Below are 21,171 nucleotides of genomic sequence, written 5' to 3'. Positions count from 1 at the left end.
GGCAAGGCTCTACAGTGGGCTAGTGCAGTATGGGAGTGCGGTGGTGAACACACCACATCCTACAACCATTTCTTGGATCTGTTTATGTGAGTGTTTGATCACGAACCCGAAGGAATAGAGGTCGGAGAGAGTCTCTTGTCCATCAAGCAGGGAAATAGAAGTACACCCTGGACTTCCATACATTGGCTGCTGGTAGTGGTTGGAATAACCCTGCACTAAAAGACGCTTTTCGCCAAGGGTTATATCCAGAGGTGCTGAGTGAATTGGCCTGTCGCGACAAACATCTATCCCTTGACTCATTCATTGATTTGGCCATTTGCCTGGACCACCTCATCACAAATAGACCCTCTCTGCAACCTACCACTACTTCTCCTGCCACTAGCATGCTTGCTTGGCGAAAATGATCAGAGAGAGAGAGAAGATGGTGAGAGGGTTTGTGCTTCTACTGTGGTGAGTCCAGCCATCTCATCGCTAAATGTCCTGTCCATCCACCTTGGGGTGCTCCAGCTCGTCCAGTTAACAGTCCACCCAGCCCAGTGAGTTCCATATTTAGTTGTAAAGCACAATCCTTCAAATTACCTGTACTCTTGACGCTGCCAGACTCGACCCATATCCTCTCTGCATTTATAGACTCGGGGGCAGAGGGGAACTTCATTGACTGTTCAATTGTCCAGAGATTCAACCACCCCACAGACACCTTGCAAAGCCTGCTTAACATAAGGACCACTGACAGGGGTCCTATTGGGGACGGACTAATCTCCACCCATACAACCCCTCTACAGATTCAGGTGGGAGCTCTCCATTCTGATCTCATTTCTCTATTCATCACCTGAACTGCTCATCATGACATCATCCTAGGTTACCCCTGGCTTCAATTCCATGACCCGTTAATCTCTTGGCAAAATAAAGACATTATTCAGTGGTCACCGGCATGTTTTCAAAACTGTGTTCATTGTCCTAAACTAACCGTCTCATCCACCTCCATGAAGAGCCCACAGCCTGATTCTCAAGACAATGTTCTTGCATGCTATCTGGACTTGAAAGAAGTATTCAGCAGAGGTAAGGCATGTGGCCTGCCCACTCATCGTCCCTATGACTGTGCCACTGACCTCCTTCCAGGCACTACTTCTCCACACAATCGTATCTATCCATTGTCCCTAACTGAACAATCAGCTATGGAGGAATATGTGCAAGAAGCCCTGAACCAAGGGTACATTAGACCATCCACCTCACTAGCTTCAGCAGGCTTCTTCTTTGTCAAAAAGAAGGGAGGCGGTCTTTGGCCATGTATAGACTATCGGGGTCTGAACCAAATCACTGTGAAGCACCCCTACCTGCTTCCACTAGTGTCCTCTGCCTTGGAACAACTACATTCCACCAGAATTTTTTCTAAATTGGACCTACACAGCTCCCATTAACTTGGTCAGAATTCAAGAAGAGGATGAGTGGAAGACGGCCTTTAGCACCACCGCCGGCCATTTTGAGTACCTGGTAATGCCTTATGGCTTTTCTTCAGCACCAAGCATCTTCCAGTGCCTGATCAACGATGTCTTAAGGAATATGCTAGGGAAGTTTGTGATAGCTTACATCGAGGACATATTAATCTACTCCTCAGACGAAGACGGTCATCACAAGCATGTCAGGTCTGTACTCTCCCGCTTATTTGAAAACCATCTCTATTTCAAGGCAGAGAAATACTAATTTCAAATCTGCCAGATTTCATTCCTTGGGTACATTATCAGTTCTGAAGGGGTAAGCATTGGACCAGTCTAAGGTCTTCACAGTCACATCTTGGCCCACTTCTACATCAGTGAAAAAGAGTTGCAACATTTCCTGAGCTTTGTGAACTTTTACCGGTGCTTCATTTGGGGCTTCAGCACCATCACCGCTCCTCTAACCTTGCTGTTAAAGAACAGGCCACATTGCCTCAAGTGGAACCCAGCAGCTGAAGAAGCCTTCAACCAGCTCAAGGCAGCCTTCACCTCTGCTCCCATACTACAACATCCAGACCCTACTAAACCATTTGTGGTGGAGGTAGACACATCTGAAACGGGAGTAGGAGGGGTGCTCTTGCAACGATTCGGGGAGAGGCCCAACCACACCAAGTAGCTTTCTTTTCAAAGAAGCTTACACCCATTGAGAGGAACTATGACATTGGCAATTGAGAACTCCTGGCTATCAAGCTGGCCCTGGAGGAGTGGAGACATTGGCTGGAGGGCGCTGCACACCTATTTATGATACTAATGGATTACAAGAACTTAGAATACCTAAAGTCTGCCAAACGACTCAACCCACGACAAGCCAGGTGGGCCCTGTTTTTCACTCACTTTCAGTTCACGATATCCTATCATCTCGGCACTAGAAATACCAAAGTGGATGCGCTCTCTCAAATCCACAACTCTTCACCCCACACCTCTGAACCTACTCCCATCTTATCACCAGAATGTTTTGCACAAGCCATCACCTGGGACTTAGACAAGGAGATCAAACAGTCATAACCCCTGACTCCTCTCGAAAACTGTCCATTTGGATTTCTGCATGTCCCATCCGATCTCAGAGGAAGACTCCTCACCTGGGCACATGCATCCCCTGCCACTGGTCATCCCAGCAGTCAGCAGACATACCAACTGGTAAAGAACAAGTACTGGTGGGAGAACATGATTTCAGATACCGTATCAATCACTTTGTCCTCATGCTCAGCCTGTGCCCAAGTCAAAATACCACATGCTCCACTTGCCAGGAAATTATATTTTCTCCCGGTACCTCAGATACCCTGGTCACACATCGCCATCGACTTCATCACAGACCTACCACCATCTCAAGGTAACATGGTCATTATGGTAATCATAGACAGATTCTCTAAAGCAGACCTGGGCATTTTACGGCCCGCGGGCCGCATCCGGCCCTTTGGTTCATTCTGACAGGCCCGCGTAAGGTTAATTAGAAATTACAAAATAAACGTATTTTCTAATTTTACCCCATGCATGGACTGAATGTGCATTGCTTTTATTTTGAAGTTGTGTTCAACAAAAACGCAATGCGCGCAACATGAACATGACATGAAATCCCACAAAACCTAATCCCGCGATAACTACTTCTGTAATTTATCCAGACCAACCACAAACTTGTAAGTCATCCTTCAAACAGTCCAGCCATTCACATAGTGTGACGTCACCAGCAGGCGCCGGAGCCCGAGCCGATCTGTAGATCTGATACCTACACCGAATCGATGTTGTTGGGAGCAGATCACAAGAAGACTTTAGCCCCCAAAATGTCCGCAAAAAGAAGAAAGGTAGATGCCGAATGCAGGGCTTTCAACAAAACATGGACTGCTAAGTATTTATTTACTGAAGTCAGACATAAAGCCGTGTGTTTAGTTTGCGGAGAGCAGATTGCCGTGTTCAAAGACTACAATTTGAGTCGGCATTACCAGACGAAGCACGCTGAGAAATACCGAAACTTGACTGATGCTGAAATAGCACGGACATCGGAAGCTTTGCTGGCTAAGCTAGAAAAGCAGCAAGGCTTTTTTACCAAGCGTCACACATCCAGGGATGCAGCAACCAAGACCAGCTTTGTGCTTTCCCACAAAATCGCTAAAAACAGTAAGCCATTCTCGGAGGGGGAATTTGTGAAGGAGTGCTTGGTGGACTTGGTGCTTGATATTTGGAGTAGAAAGACAATTTTGTGATGTCTTTATTGTGTTTTGGGGTGAATGTGACTGAAAAAAAATGGTACAAACGTTCACATTTTGTTAACCATTGTTTTGGGAAATTTGACTGAATAAATGACATTTTTTGTAAGGCAACCTCATTTTTCCATACTCTTACCAGTCTTAGCAGCTTGTAAAAACAATGTTATTTACTGCTTTATATAAAGAAATAAAATTAATATTATGCAGAATTTAGTTCAGCCTTTTGGTCCGGCCCTCCACAAAATTTTCTGTTTCTCATGTGGCCCCATGGAAAAAATAATTGCCCACCCCTGCTCTAAAGCAATCAGACTTACCCTATTATCAGGACTACCCACTGCATTCCAAACTGCTGAACTAATTTTTAACTATGTCTTCCGTTATTTTGGTATCCCCAAGGACATAGTGAGTGACCAGGGTCCCTAATTCATTTACAGACTATGGTCCAGTTTCATGGAAATACTAGGAGTTTCAGTAAGCCTCACGTCCAGTTACTACCCTCAATCTAACGGCCAGATAGAGCACACCAATCAGGAGGTGGAATGTTTTCTGCACATCTTTTGCATGCAAAACCAGGGGTATTAGGCACAATTCCTCCCATGGGCCGAGTATGCACAAAATTCACTCAAACATTCAGCCACACAGTTGACCCCACTCCAGTGCATACTCGGCTATCAACCCCCCCCGGGACGACATGCCCACTGAGGTACCAGCAATTGACTCCTGGTTCAAGCATAGCCGGCAAGTATGGGAAGAGGTACACCAAAGGCTAGAACTAGTAAACGCAAAGTAGAAACAATATGCAGACAAACACAGAAGTAAAAATCTGGAGTACTCGCCAGGAGATCGGGTATGGGTCTCCATGAGGGATCTAAGGGAGCCCAACTCCTGCAAAAAACTGCAAGCCTGGTACATCGGCCCATACAAAGTCTCATCTCATCTCATTATCTCTAGCCGGTTTATCCTGTTCTACAGGGTCGCAGGCAAGCTGGAGCCTATCCCAGCTGACTACGGGTGAAAGGCGGGGTACACCCTGGACAAGTCGCCAGGTCATCACAGGGCTGACACATAGACACAGACAACCATTCACACTCACATTCACACCTACGGTCAATTTAGAATCACCAGTTAACCTAACCTGCATGTCTTTGGACTGTGGGGGAAACCGGAGCACCCGGAGGAAACCCACGTGGACACGGGGAGAATATGCAAACTCCACACAGAAAGGCCCTCGCCGGCCACGGGGCTCGAACCCGGACCTTCTTGCTGTGAGGCGACAGCGCTAACCACTACACCACCGTGCCGCCCCCATACAAAGTTCTTTGCAAAATCAATAAAGTATCCTACAAACTAGAGCTCCCACCTCACAGTAGAATGGCATCAACTTTCCACGTTTCCTGCCTGAAACCAGCCATCTAAGGTCCTTTAGCCATGAACACACCCACCCAAGAGCCCCCCTCCCCAGACATCAAAGGCAAACCCATCTACCAGGTAAACAAGATGCTGAACTCATGGCACAGACAAGGTCAGCTGGAGTACCTGGTAGACTGGGAGGGCTATGGTCCAGAAGTTGGGTGAGCTCCAGGGACATCCTGGACCCACTCCTGATACAGGAGTTCCACAGCCAGCGTCCTAACAAGCTTGCACTTAGAGTGAGAGGGCGACCAAGCAAGATAGCTGCTCCCAGAGGGAGGTTCCCGGGGGGGGGGGGGGGGGGGGTTCTGTCAGTAACTGCGTTGAAAACACAAGTTCAGAACAGCCTCCAAACATGGCTGCTCCGGACTACAACACCAAAGAGTCACAGTACCCTCTGTCACCTGATTACTAATTGCACCTGTCTCAGCAATCACCTTGCCTACTTAAGCCCAGCTCTCACATACTCATGTCGCGAAGTATTGTTTAGTGTTTCCGTGCCTAACTTTACCAAGCCATTTACTTTCTGCCTGACTTCCCGTGTTTAGACTGTTATCTACATTCAGTCCCTGACCTCGCTCTATTGTTTTCTCTGCATTATCCTGTTTGCCAATCGACCGACTCCTGCCCATTACTCTGACTACGATTCCTGCTCTTCATTTTGGCTCAGTCTGCAGTTTGCATCTCCCCGCTCTTCCCTGCGCCTGCATCCGTAAGTGCCTGCACCCTGACACAGACTTACCAGACTTACCAAGGTCACGACCAGTTCTGATCGAGGGAGTTGAGGTGGAGGCTGTGGATTCCTACAAGTACCTCAGGCTGTGGCTGGACAGCAAGCTGGACTGGACTTGCAACACCAAACACTTATACAGGAAGGGACAGAGCAGGCTATACTTCCTTAGGAGGCTGCGGTCCTTTAACTTCTGCAGGAAACTCCTGTGGATGTTCTATCAGTCTGTGGTCGCCAGTGTCCTGTTTTACACTGTGGTGTGCTGGGGGGGCAGGACACATCCAGGCTGGACAAACTGATCAGGCGGGCCGGCTCTGTGGTTGGCGCAAAGCTGGAGACTCTGGTGATGGTGGCAGAGAAGAGGTCTATGGACAAACTATTGAACATCATGGATGATGCCAGTCACCCTCTGCACGCCGTCATCAGCAACCAGAGTGAGTCTGTTCAGTGACAGAATGCTCCTTCCCAAGTGCAGGACTAACAGACTCAAACTCCTTTGTCCCTCATGCCATCAGACTGTACAACTCCTATCTGGGGGGGAGGAAGGACAAAAGGAGGACAGAGGGCGGGAAGGAGCAGTAGCCTAGCCTAACAATAAGTAATACCAGACAGTGTGCAATATAATGTCCAATATAAAGTGCAATATCTCTCCTGCTGCCCCCCCTTCTTCCCCCTTCTTTTTAATTTTTCCTCCTCCCCCTTCCTCTCTTCCCAGTATCTTATTCTTTTTATATTTGTATATGTAAATACTTAATTTATTTTAATTTATCTAGAAGTTTTCCTCTATTTCTTTTCTCTGTTTATCTGTAATGATGCTGCTGGAATCTTAATTTCCCTGAGCGAACCCTCCCAAAGGGATCAATAAAGTTTTATCTAATCTAATCTAATCTAATCTAATCTAATTATTTGCAATTTAAATTAATTAACTAAAATATGCTTATTTTAAAGTGGGCAATCTGGCAAAAAAAAAAAATCATTTTTTTCAGGCTGGATCACAATCCACAATTTTATTACTTTTTTTTTTCAAATTAGTTTTTAAGATTATTTTGCAAATTATTGAACAGAGCAAACAAACAAATATCCCTATTGATGAAACTATAGTTCTACAAGGAAATATAACCTTAAATTTAAAATAATAATAATAATAATAATAATAATAATAATAATAATGGCAAAGTACCTTTTCAAACAAATTTTAATGATTATTGGCACCCCTTGTAAAGATTAGGGAAAAAAATCCAATTATTGTTGAAAATAATTATTTCTTGGTGAGAGATTTGTAAAGAATTATTTCTAAAATAAAACAATCAAGCTTGGATACTGAATTAAAAAAAAAACTTAAATTGTACATCACCTACTAATTTCTTCAGTATTGAAAACTGTAATAAATGGAACGGTGACTGACAGGGGAGCAAGTATTTAAATATGTTAAAAATATTGAATACATTAGCTGAGTTTAGAGTTGATTTTACATTTTAATTTACCATTCTTGAAAAATTAATGTTTCAGGGTTTTGGTTTTTACTGAACTTCTCTCTGTATTCTGTGTGCAGCTGTGAAATGGTAGTGCTAGAAAAATATTTGTGACTCTTTTTTTAGAAGTCAGATAAAACCCTAATTTTCGACCATTTTGATGGGTATTACATCTTTGGCCAGGTAAAATTTCATGGTATCAGTGATGCCATTTACCAAACATATACATAAATTGATAAACAAGCACAATTTAATAATATGCAATTCACTAAAGGTCAAATTATTTTTCTAGGGTCTGAGGTCACTGATTGCCATCTAGTGTCTCCTTTTACAAAAATAACAAGTACAAAAACAATCAAGATGTCCATTCATCACAACACAAAGATTTCAAAGATCAAATCAACCTTTTTTTTGTTTGTTTTTTTGTTGTTAATTAAATTTAAATAAAATAATTGATACTATGAAATCTATAGTAGTATCTGGTTGTGTTGCAGCAGCAAAGCAGAATTCATCTTTTTGAAGAAAATTCTGTCTTTGACTTTCAAATATTGATACAGAGATGGCAAGATGGAACTTAGTCTTACTGCTTTCAGACCTGATTTTTCTTGGTGTTCAGACTATCATTATTCAAATTCACACCAATCAAGTCAACAGTGGAAGTGTTCTGCATAGATTTACCTGTGCAACTCAAAATGATGGAAATCAAGACACGATGACATAAGGAGCCTACAACACATTCCTGACCTATCTATCTATCTATCTATCTATCTATCTATCTATCTATCTATCTATCTATCTATCTATCTATCTATCTATGTGCCTCTGTTACTTAAAGGAAACACTGGGATTTTTTTAACCTGAGCCCTATTTTCCCCATCTTTTTTTATTTAAATTCTTACAAGGGACAAAAACGATCAAAATTGGTCCAGGACTTAGTTATAATCCATTCCCACAGACACTGAAATTACTTACCATTATTATGCTGTATTGGTATCATGTGGGAATGGGAGCAAAACAGTCAAATTGAAACATTAATCTACCCACTGGTGACCTAGCAACATTAACAAAAATCTTTTGCTATGACTCCAGTGGGAATCAGAACCAATCAATTCATGTTTTGTGACCAGTCATGACATTGCTAGTTGAAGTTTCCCTTTAATATGATCCCTGATCCATTTCACCATATCTGAGGTGGGGATACGAGGGTGATAGTGACCTTGTCCATGACAGTTTCTTTCTTTAACTCATGAAACTGAAAAAGACCAGGACTATGTGATTGCAGAAGCTTACACATATTTGTCACAATGTTGTGATAAGTCTAGGAGAAATATTCATAAGCATTCAATTTTTAATATTCACCAAGACACAAACTTTCAGGTGATTTTAGCATCGTTCATGTTTAAAAATGCTTTTTTTAAAATTGTTTTATCTCACTCACCATAAAATATCTGTTTTGTAAGCTCAAAAGTGGAAACTTGTGAGTGATAATTCTGACTTTGTGTTGCCTAAGGCCAGAAGTGACTGGTACTTACTTTCCCTCGTCAATTCAATTTTCCCACTTCACCTTGTGCTGTTGTTTTTAAATGACAGCATCTGATACTTTATGTGGCAACACAGAAAACACAACCTTATCAAAGTATAAAATCCAAAGCCCAGCGTCACTACAACACCAAAGCTCAACACTTATCTTTTAGTGTGCCACATGGACAATTTTTTATGGACAAAACTTAAACTGACCAGTTCTCTACTTATTACAGTCAGTCATAAAATGTTCAACAGCGTGCGCACACAAACACACAGGTTAGCATGCAGCACAAGCACCAAAGAGTGCAATAATGAATAATCATATGGAAGCAAAATGAACTGACATGCTCAAAATATGTGTGTGTTGAACAGCTCAGATTTTTACATGAAAAACAGAAAGCAAGAAGTACAGTCAACCAATAAATTATCTGGATTCCCTTGGAAGGAACATACACATTTTTCTCGCAACTATTTTATATTGAAGAGACAATATCTGCTTGATTTCTTGGTTAATGTTCACGTCAAATCTCCTTTCAAAAATAATTTTTAAAAAAGATGCTAGACATATATATGATTCCAGGTGGTATAAATCAAACACAGTGCTTCCAAAGAGAATTGATGAATCTATACCAGAAACAGATCTGATAAGGTCCCAGTGTCGTTTGATGACCCACCATTTCAGATAATCTGTTGAGTACTGCATTGGAAATAGCCATTGATGTGATCCAAGTCAGTCCATAAATTACTTTGTTGCATTTTTAGGAAAAAATAGCATTGAAAGTACTCTTCAAATTACTGTTGTCAGTTACCTAATCACTTTCTTCCCTTGTGCACCATGTTTTTATGGCCTTGGAAGCAGTGGCGGCTGGTAGTCTTTCAAACAGGGGAGGCTGGTCGGTTACAATATTTCCAGATTTTAAAAGAAAAAACACATCAATTTTGCCCATACTCTTGCCTCTGATCTGGCTGATTGTTGGCAGGGTCACAAACCGTGAAATAACAGGTTCTTTTGGCCCATTAGCCTACTGTCCAATATACATGATGGTGGTGTTGGGGGGGTATATTTTAACATTTTATATTTTAAAATTGTGGCATGTTGTTTAAAAATTGATCATTATTGAAAGCAGCTCTTTGTCAGGAACCTCAGCAGTAACAGCAGAGTGTTCTGGAATAGGCACAAGCATTGACCTTGGGGAGCCAAACATAGAGCTGGGTGCCACAGATTTCATTCAATGACACTTTCCCTATATTTTACTTATTTTGACTGAGAAATGTTTTTTTTGATAATTTTGATAACCCTTCACTTTTAATCCAGGTCTGTAGTGTGAAATGTTCTCGGCTGTGTTTTTGTTTAAAAATGTTTTCCAAATTGTAGCTGTGTTTAATTCATATCCAGAAAAATATATATTCCAATATAATATACTCAGCATAAACATTTTAAATAGATTCTATATTTTTGGTCCATCCATGACATATTACTAAAATAACCTATTTACTGTTGTTGATGTGGGTCACTTGCTGTTAGCCAATTCACTTTCTCGTACCAGGAGAGCTGAAAGGAACGAGTATTATTCCCTACCTTTTTCACCAAGTCAATTTGAGGCGTTGGTCTACCCTGCTCTTTAATTTTAATTTTTCCCTCGAAAGGAAGACTGGCAAATGGCTTCGCCAAAATTAAATCAGCAATGCTTGGCATCCGTGCGCAGCTTTCTTGCTAGCTGACTAGCCCCCTCAAGTTCAAGTTCAGTCACTCAAATAAACAAAATTTCTGGAACTAAGATAGCAAACTTGATAACACTATATTCACACTTTATTTACAATGAAAATATATACAATTTAAAAAAGCTGGTAGAAACCGTATGTAGTGAATGAAATCAAAATGTAAGCTGATCTCTTACAATACACCACAGCACTTGCGAATCCGCATGGGACTGAACTGAAATTCACCGCTGCCTGTCTATATTTGAAACGAGCTGTCAATCAAAGAAAATATCTGGCCGCTTTCACCAATCACCAGTCTCCTCGCGGAAAGCTTTGCCATGTCCCTCCCACTGTGAGGCTCGGAGTCCGTGGGCGGGCGTTTTCGCAGTATTTCTCCAATAACCGTCTTGCATTTTGAGATTGAAAAGCGCATAGCTCCCAAATGCCATTGAAGTCCACTGAGGCTGGGCTGCATTGCGCTGTCACGAGGGGGAAAAACTCATGCGCACATTAGGCGAACTGGGGAAAGTTATAACGGAATGATTTCGCGCTGTAGTTGGGTTGAGCACATACATTTCTATGATTCTGGATCTGAAATAGCAATGTTATAAGGTCGGCTATAACATAAGCCTAGCGCAATTCATCCTACACGATGTTCGTCATTTTTAGAGGAGGCTGAGCCTCCCTCGTTGTCTTAGAGCAATCGCCCGTGCTTGGAAGAGGGATTGTAAAAATGGCATCTGTGATTTCAATTGCTTAAATGGGAATAAAAAAAAAAAACATCACTATAGTTGAATATATATGTCTAAAAAAGCCATCTTAAATAATGGTTTCACATTTATGAGCCATAACCATACTAACTCCAGTATTGAAATGTTGTCATTCATCCCTGACATTTGCAATGGCTGGCTACACACAGACTAATTTTCTCAAAAATGAAAACATTTCACAAAGATGTTAAGATTGTTATGCCTAATATATAATGTGTGTGTGTATATATGTGTGTGCTCATAAGTCAGAAAGGTTGTTTTAGTTTATCAGGAATCATAAATCTCAGAGTAATAACACAATCGAAATAATGATTAAACTGCTCATAGAGGGTGTATAAAAATTAACCCCACACCACAATGACCAAAGCCATCACATTGCAAGCATACTGAAGCTTTTTAATATTGAACTGAATCACTGGCTGTTTTATTATTAGATTAATTATCATGTATCAAGATGCACATAATATTATCTTGTGAGAGATATGCTTCCTAATTCAAGACCCTAATGACAGATAGTCAAATGCGCTGTGAAAACACTCAGACCACTTCTTTTCATGGCCACAAGCACTTCACATCTACATACATCTCCCATGACCAAATCTTCTGAGAATTTTGTCAGGATATTTGCCCATAGCAAAGGAACTGTTAACACTCAAGAATTCAGTTTCTCCCCAGCTCTTTCTCAACCATTTCATACTGATGACCAGTTGATTAATAGGAAAGCTCTGTCATGCTGTCAAAGAATGAAGGCTAATGCTATATACTATCTCTTTTTTGAGTAGTATATGACTGAAGGCATCCTGAAAATAACCAAAGCAGGCAATTTCAAGGACATGTTAATGACATGTTATGCAGATTCCAGCATATGTTCAGCATATCTAATCCTTAAGGCCCGGTCCCACTGGCCGATGGACACAAAACGTATGCAAAAAGGACACAGCGGACGAGCAAAATTTCGGGGGTGGCTCTATCCGTTTTCATCCGCTCCAGAAATGGACAAAATTGGCGAAAACAGAACGGAAAAGAACGGACGTGGGTAGTATATAGCGGGGATGTTAAACGCATGTTCATAGGAAGCCTAGCGGATGAAAGCGGATGGAAGTGGATGACAGCTCCGAAGGGGTTACCGGTGATAACTGAGAAGCGGACGCATAGCAGAAAGAGCGGATGCATAGCGGGTGAAGGGGCTGCATCACGTACGCCTAACGGAAACAAAGGGGATGTTGCGCGGATGTATATCGGATGCAGACTATTCACTGCGCTAGGTGTCCTTCTACATACTCTAGACATACTCCAGACATCCTAAATATACGAGATACATCCCAGATATAAACGCTTTGTCCGTTTTGAATACTTTATATACGAGATGCATACGCTTACATCCTTTCTATTTCCGTGCTACTAACGATGAATAGACGTTTCATGTACCTTATCTTTCCTCCCTCTTTCCGTTTTCAGCTGCAGCGGATGTGAGTTGCGAGGATGCCCAGAGGATGCAGAGAGGATACAGCAGACGTTTAACGGATGATAACGGACATAGAACGTTTGTTGCTCGTATATGTCGCGGATTTACATCGTACACGGCGGAAAGTTCATCCGTTCTAAAAGTTTTGTGCAGCTCAAAACTTTTTGCGCGGATGAAATCACAGTGGACGGATGCTCGATGGATAGAGCGTATGAAGCACGTATGCAATGAGTACACAACGGATGCATAGCGTTTTCCAACGGATGGCAAAGATTTTTTTACGTTTTACATCTTCTTTGCATCCGTAAGTGCAGTGGGACCGGGCCTTTAAATACCATCTACAGAGTGCCTTGCATACATACAATATATAGCCAAAAGTATGTGTACACCTGACTATCAGATCCATACCCACTTGTTCACGCCCCCCAGAATGGGCTAAATTGGGATTGTACAGTCCCCTATGAAAGTATTGGAACAGAAAATCCAATTCTTTTTGGTTTTGCTATACATTGAAGATACTTGGGTTTTAGATAAAAAGAATATGAGATGGTAAATCAGAATTTCAGCTTTTCATTCCCTGACATATATCTAGGTGTCATAAACAGGGTTCCTGCTGGCACTAGTCACACTCGTCACTGACGAACATAATCCATCAGTGACGAAGAGAAAATTACTAGCAGTCGTCACAGTGTCGAATGTATGTCATTATCATAAGTCATCTTTTCTAGAAATCTCTCCACAAATCCCTCCGTTCTGCTGAAATCCAACTGCAGTGAAGAGACAGTGGGAAGCCAGGGTGTAAACAATGAGCACGTGCTTGTGACCAATAAAAATCTACAACACATAATGACCAAATGAGCGCGAAGCTTTTGACCAATCGCAGTGTGTCTTAATCGGCTTGGTGTGGTGGTGTAATTATCTCTGCGTGAACCAAACAATGGCACAGTCTAAGCTGAGGAAGTTTTTTGGGCTTTTTCAAGCACTGAAGATGTTTTAAGGGCCGAAACAGCCACAGAGGAGGCACACTCAGAGCCCCGACCATCCCCAAGCACATCAGACGGTCGATTTAAAAAAAAAACGCCAAAGTGAAAGTGCTGTCAGCTGGCAAGCGACCTAAGGAAGCTACGTTTCGGGGCTATAGCCCCTGGGTATTTTCGCCCTCAAAAAAGTAAGAGATTAATAAAAAACAACTGACTTGGATGTCATCTAGGATTTTGAATGTTGTAATATAATAATGTAGATTAGAATTTCTCTTTGTGGTCCTAAAAGAGAGATATGTGAGTGAGAAATATTTTTATTAAACTGATGATTAATTTTACTAGTGACATTAAGTCAGTTGACACGTGCTTCAGTTTCCTGAGACATTATGAGTGTTGATAATAACTTGATAAGGAAACAGAAACTGAAGTGAATGACATAAATTTTAAAGAGCAGTGTAAAAATCAGTAATAAGGATGGCATAACCTTTGAATGTGTGTGGGTGATAATATTACCTTGTAAAGTCAGATGTAACCTCGCCAACTAAGGGATGATAATCTCCCTTAAAAAAATACAAGCCTCAGGAAAACTGAACTGAGCCCCCCATCCGTTCAATAGCTAGAACAGAAACGGCCCTGTGGCTAACTAACGTACGATGTAAAATGCTGGGTCATTCTGTATTCGGTTCGTAAACTGACAGGAAAATCGGATTCCTTCAGTGTTGTTTGTTCCAAGACTCTTCCTGACTTTGTTCAATTGTAAATCAAGTTTTGTGTTGAAATAAAGGCTAAGGGGAGTCCTAATACCTCTTTTGAATAATTCTATGCTAAAATAACCTGAAATAAACTCAAACTAAAGAGGTTTATTTTAGCTTGATGGTACACCAGGCACCCAAAATCAGGTCTTTCTTAGATGCTAGAGTGGAGCCCAAATTTTATATGTAATTAAGAGGCTTAGCTGTATCTATACAAATATTTGAATTGTGCCAGTTTGGTTGGTATAAACCTGTATTGAGTCCACTTTGATAAGTTAGTAACTAAGAAAAAAATACAGACTAAGAAAAAATGAAGAATACTTCTTTGACCTTATTTTTCAAGGGAAAAAAGTGGAGAATATTTTTCAGAACCCAGGGGGAACCCTGATAAACAACTTAGGCCGAATCCCATTTCACCCCTTGGACCAACCCCTTGGCCCTTCCCCTCCATTTTGCGCGTTCACGTGAAGGGGTAGGGGTATCCCAATCCCAGTTAACGCGGAGGGGTAGGGGAAGGGGTAGGGCTTCTGTACCCCTCCAAACGGAGATTTTCCTGGAGCTGACTCCGAACGAAGGGGTTTGAGTGATTTCCCACAATGCCATGCGGATTTCAGCGAGATTTCATGCGGATTTCAGAAAGATGGCGGTTCCCGCGGCGAAAGATTGTCATAAATGTATTTTCTCCATTATTTACGTGTTTTAAGTTGTTATCCAGAGGAAACACGCCGCTTGATTCGCTTTCGAGCTGAGAATGAGCAGCGATTTCTGAAATCCAAGCTGCTGCTAAAAAGCTTTGGGAGTGAGTATTGTTTTCGGTTGCTTGACTGCGTACGTTTTGTTCTGTTATTCTCGCTTTTATTGTTTACATGAGTGTTCTGACACCTCATTCTGTCAGATGTGGTGCACGAAGCGCCAAAGATATCCCATTCAGTGGTGTTAGTTAACAAATCACACCCTGCCAGCAGAGATTTCTGGTTCTGCCTCTGGCTCTGACTGTAGCGGCTGGTCGCAGCCAATGACGCATTTGGTCGCGTTTTGCTAACATAAACGCTGACGGAGGTACGCGATGACGTATGCGATCGTTGAAGGGCTATCCCAATACGTAAGGGTTGAATTTCAAGCCCTATCCCTTGTAGCTCAGTTTCAAGGGGAAGGGCCAAGGGGGAGGGGAAGGGGGAGGGGTAGAAATTAGAATTGGGATTGGGCCTTAGAACATGGCACCTTCTGTTTGAACCCACCCATTTTTCAAGTGATCAAAAATATCGGAACATGTGCCTGACAGGTGTTTCTTATTGACCAAGTGTGCCCTGTTAGGTTGTTTAAACAATCAGTCAATAGCTCTGACTATCTACTCTTGAGCCCTGGGTTTTGCCTGTGAAGATTGCAGTTGTTGTTAAAAATGATACACCAACGTGAAAACCAGAGGGCCAGAGTCTATGGTAGAAAAGCATTCCATTTTGAAGTTGAGAAGAAAGGGAAACTCAATCACAGCCATTTCATAAGCATTGAGCATATCCAACAGAACATTTGGAATGTGCTGAAAAAGAAAGAAACCACTGACATACTAACAGCCAGACATGGAACAGGTCAACCAAGGAAAACAATAGCAGTTGATGACAAACATTGTGAGAGCTGTGAAGAAAAACCCAAAAACAATAATCAGTCACCTCATGAACAACCTCCACAGGGGAGGGGTGAAAGTGTCACAATCCACCTTTTCGAAGAAGACTTCGAGGGTAGAAACAGAAATAAAATAGAAGTCATAACACAAGATGCAAACCACTCATCAGTAGTAAGAACTGGAAGGCCAGACTGGATTTGCAAAGTAATAGAGAGATGAGCACCAAATGCTCTGGAATCAAGATTAACATCTACCAAAATGATGGAAAGGACAAAGTTTTGAGATTGAAAGGATCTGCTTATGATCCATATACAAGCACAGGGGAGATAGTGCCATGGATTGGGCTTGCATGACTGCTCCTGGAACAAGCTCACTAATCTTTATTGATGATGTAACTCATGATAGTAGCAACAGAATAAATTCATAAGTTTACTGAAACATTCTGTCTGCCAATTTACAGAGAAGTGCATCCAATCTACTTAGGAAGAACATCATGTAGCGAGACAATGACCCACAACACACTGCCAACACAACAAAGGACTTCATCAGTGGGAAAAGTTGAAGGGTTTTATCTGGCCAAGTCAGTCACCAGAACTTAACCCAATTGAGCATGCATTTCATGTCCTGAAGAGGATACTGAAGGGAGAAACCCCCCACAACAAACAACAACTGAAAGAAACTATGGTACAAGCCTGGAAAAGCATCACAAAAGAAGAATGCAGCAGTTTGGTGATGTCAGTGGGTCGTCTGCTTGATGCAGTCATTGCAAATGAGGGATATGCAACCAAATATTAAGAGTTATGTACTTTAAGTCTATCTGTTCTTATACATTTGCTCATCTAAAAACTGGGTAGTGTACCACCAAAGATGCTATGTTCTATGTTGTTTAACACATCTTGATGTAAATATCAAGAACTGAAAACTGTAGTCTCATAAGCATCTTTTGATCTCAAACCCAAATATCTTCAGTGTATAGTAAAACCAAAAGAATTGGCCTTCCTGTTCTAAAACTTTTGGAGGGTACTAATACGTCATGAAACCCCTAAATTAGTTCTGGTACAAATATGCCGCTTTTCCACTACAAACGCGGCTGAGCCGTGCCGTGCCGAGTCGAGCTGAGTCGGGCTGAGCGGGGCTGTTGGAGTTGCATTTCGACTACAACCGCGCTGAACCGTGCTGGCTGGAAGTGGGTGGACACATTGGGTGGAGTTAGCGAAAGTGGGTGGACGTCACGTGATGTCGTTAAGCAGCGCAAACAGTGACATCAGTGACAGTGGCGGAACAAGTCAGAGCCGGGCCGGGGGCGGGGCAAATGACCGGGCCCTTTATTAAAGCTTATCATAACATCATTTTAGGCTACAAAATGTCCGCAACTGCGGTGTTTACCAATTTCAACACTACCGGGTGCAACTATGTTATTTAGTACATCAAGTCCTTCAAACGAACATGTAACTCAGAAACAAAAAACATTAGGATACTGTACATGGCTCATAATAAAACATCAATAGCCTATACTGCGCACATTATTTGAAGGGCATACGAATGAGCGCTCAGAGGTTGCAACGGTGACAGGAAGAGTCAGAAATAAAAGGAGGGCGGTGCAAACCTCACTGAATGCACTGTGTTTACCAATTTCAACACTACGGGGTGCAACTATGTTATTTTGTACATTAAGTCCTTCAAACGAACATGTAACTCAGAAACAAAAAAACATTAGGCGACATACTGTACATGGCTCATAATAAAACATCAATAGCCTACTGCGCGCATTATTTGAAGGGCATACGACGAGCCTTGCGCTCCGCGAACTTGTCCACGATGCTCTGTATGTCACTGATTCAGTGAGCTTTTAAGCGGTAGTCTCACGACCCGAATAGTAAACAATAAACATGGAGGACATGGAGTCGTTAGTGTTGCTGGTCTTGGTGCTGTGGCTTGTTGTCACCGACAACGCGGACAGATACTGGCAAGAGCGTATAGATGAGGCGAGGCGCATAAGGCTTCAGAAATTCTCGTAATTCGTAATTCTTCTTCTTCCGGGTTTGCGGTGTTTACAGACCCCAGCGCGCTCGCGGGGCGTGTGTGGGCATGTGAGGACACTCCTCCTCACCAATCAGTGCACAGGGGAGTGTCTGCTCACGCCCCCAACCTCACTCGGCACGGCTTGGCTCGCTTCAGCCCCACTCCAAAACGGTGCGAGTTTTAGGGGCTAAGCAGGGCTGAAACGAGCTGAGTCGTGCTGGTTTTTGGTAGTCGAAACGCGAGCCGTGTCGGGCTGAAGTGAGCTGAAGCGAGCTGAAGTGAGCTGAAAAAGGGTAGTGGAAAAGGGCCAATAGTTGCCATTAGAATTCGTATATTGATCTCAATATAACTGTACCTGAAACAACAAGTAAACTGTTTTCCCTCACTATAAGGAAATGTGTTGAAATTATTGTCAGTGATAATCACACATATGCTACATTTGGAGCACAGAGATTAGACTGAAAAACACTGAGGTTTTCATTTAACTGCAAATGCACTAAAGGGCTCAACAATATGAACATTACTAGAACTCCTCCAGGAGATTAAGAGACACAGAAAGGACCCATAGAAGCTTCTATATCATGTCATAAGGCTTAAGCAGAAAGTTCTGTTCACCCTGGGACAGTCACCTGCTACATGTTTCCCAATATAGCAGGTTGAGGCTTATTATACAGTATATAATAATGTGTGCAAAGAGTTCAAATTGCTCAGAGGACAATGAACAATAATAAAGGCTTCAGAAATAAGAATACAGGTCAGGGAACAGTTAAATGAGACACACAGGCATCTCCAATTAAAAACATATGAAGGTTAATTACTCAAATAAAAATCAACCTCTCTCCAGCAAGCCAAACATGAAAGAGCAGTGAGAATGCCAGTACACACCCATACCCACTGACAGGTGGAAACAACAAATGTGTTCAGCTTTGTTCAGCAAGGGTGTGACTGCTATATTAACTATTTTGCCTGTGGTGAATAAGACTACCAAGCAGTGGGCAGTATGAACAGGCCCAGCCTCAAATTTATTTGGTCCAGACTAACAAAGAAACAATTCTTTGTATCTGGGCAGATGCATGCACAGCCAGAAAATGCCCACATGATATCAGCATCCTCCTGCTAAATTATAATACATGCCACATTGAAATACATGAATTAAAGGGCCCATAAAATAAGTACTGCTTTACATGTGAGCATTCTCCTACCAAATATGAGAGGATTTATATTTGCCAAAACACAGCATCAAATCACTGACTCTTCAGCACTATTGTGGAAGCAAGCTTGGAGATCCTCACCATCCATGGAGATACTATGCCATTTACTCAGTGACTGGAAGCAACACCAAATCTCCCAGGGAACAATGAGCTCTAATCCACAGTCCAAATCCTCTTTCAGGTGAGTCAGTTGATGCTTGAAAGACCTCTATTGGGATTTCATGTAGTAAAAGAACAGTGTGAAATAGAGGTGTGATCTTTATTTGCTCAGCAATATCCTGACAAACGTAAAGCTTGCTTGAGAGTGAAGTGACAAATTATTATTATAAAACCATGGCAAATCACACGGTCAAAATGTAAGATGCTTCCAGCATTTTTAATATTCTAGTAGCTTTTGAAATCATTGAAAATACTAAACATGGGTGCAGTGAACCAGTTGACCACAAATTTCAAAGCCATACCTACATTGAGTTTACAAAAATCACCTGGAACAGCAGATGAAGAAATTGCATGTATTGTTAGATTGTCTCCACAGGTTAAAACTAGAAGGCAGAAAGAAGAGCACAGCTGCCTCACAGCTCAAGGATACTGATCCTGAGCTCAGGTCACAGTCTGTTTCACATGTTCTCCCTGTGTTTGTGTTGGTTTTCTTTGCATTCTCCGGTTTTCTCCCACTCTACAAAAACATGGACATAGGTGGATTGGCTACAGTAAATTGCCTATAGGTATGATTTGAGTGTGTGACTGTGTGTGAATGGTGCCCTGAGCATCTCCTCAATTTCAGTGTAGTGTGGAAGAGACAACACCCATGGTGAATGCTGGTCCTAAACAACATGTTGCATTATACAAGTTAATTTGATAAACATTAAAAGGAGACTGGGAGTAATGTTCATGGGTTTTCGGTGTCTTACGCTACGTTCACACTGCAAGGCTTAATGCTCAATTCCGATTTTTTTGTGAAATCCGATTTTTTTGTGAGGTCGTTCACATTAACAAATATATGCGACTTGTATGTGATCCTCAGTATGAACGAAAAGCGACCTAAAAGTGTTCCGCATGCGCATTGCAGGATACAACGACGTCACACGCAGTGAGCATGGCCAGTGTTTACGGAAGTAAAACCGCCCGGTTGCGGTATGACCCATCCAATCTAGCTTGAATAGCTGTATCCCCCCAATTGGAAATCAGCTCCCTAACCTCTGCGTCCTTCCATTGAGAAGATTCAGAACCTTCACAGCCCGAAGCGTCCCTCGCATTGATGTCATGCGCAGGGGCGCAGATACGTTTTTTGAACTGGGGAGGACAAAAAACTGGGGGGGACAAAGCTGCCAGCAAACCAACCCCAACCCCGATATGCCTGTCAAACTTGTTGTGGGTTACCATAGCAACCAAGCTCGAGCTCGCAACCTGTGCAGACTGCGCAGCTCAACCAACCGAATATCAGTCTTTGTTTTGTTTTATGTGAATTGTTGCAACTATGTATATACTGCTGTGCACCTCAATAAACCGAATGGTAATTAGTCTTTTGATTTTTCCGTGAGGTTTGCCTTATGCAAAGAAAGACAGCATAGACGGTTTTTCCTCCCTATAAGTGGGGGGGACCGAGCGAGGTGAATTTAAATCTGGGTGGGACAAGTCCCACCCTCTATCTGCGCCTGTGATTATGCGCCATGTTGTTGTAACTTTTTTTGAGAGACCCGCCGCCTACTTCAGCGCAGACGTTTGTGGCTTGTTGATGGCGTGTAAGTCGGATGAATGCGACCTGGCAGTTCAGACTGAAGTCGCATATGAAAAGAGTGGATAGGAATCGGAATTAGGA

At 42.3% G+C, this 21,171-nt stretch overlaps 1 protein-coding gene across 1 annotated transcript in view; it reads right to left on the bottom strand.

Annotated features, from left to right (window-relative positions):
* Positions 1–21,171, bottom strand: part of cadm3 (cell adhesion molecule 3) — a 436,972-nt gene that overhangs the window by 400,374 nt on the left and 15,427 nt on the right. The window lies entirely within an intron of this gene.

This window comes from Neoarius graeffei, chromosome 23 (genome assembly GCF_027579695.1).
Source record: "Neoarius graeffei isolate fNeoGra1 chromosome 23, fNeoGra1.pri, whole genome shotgun sequence".
NCBI lineage: Eukaryota > Metazoa > Chordata > Actinopteri > Siluriformes > Ariidae > Neoarius > Neoarius graeffei.
This window is presented reverse-complemented; position numbering and strand designations above follow the sequence as displayed.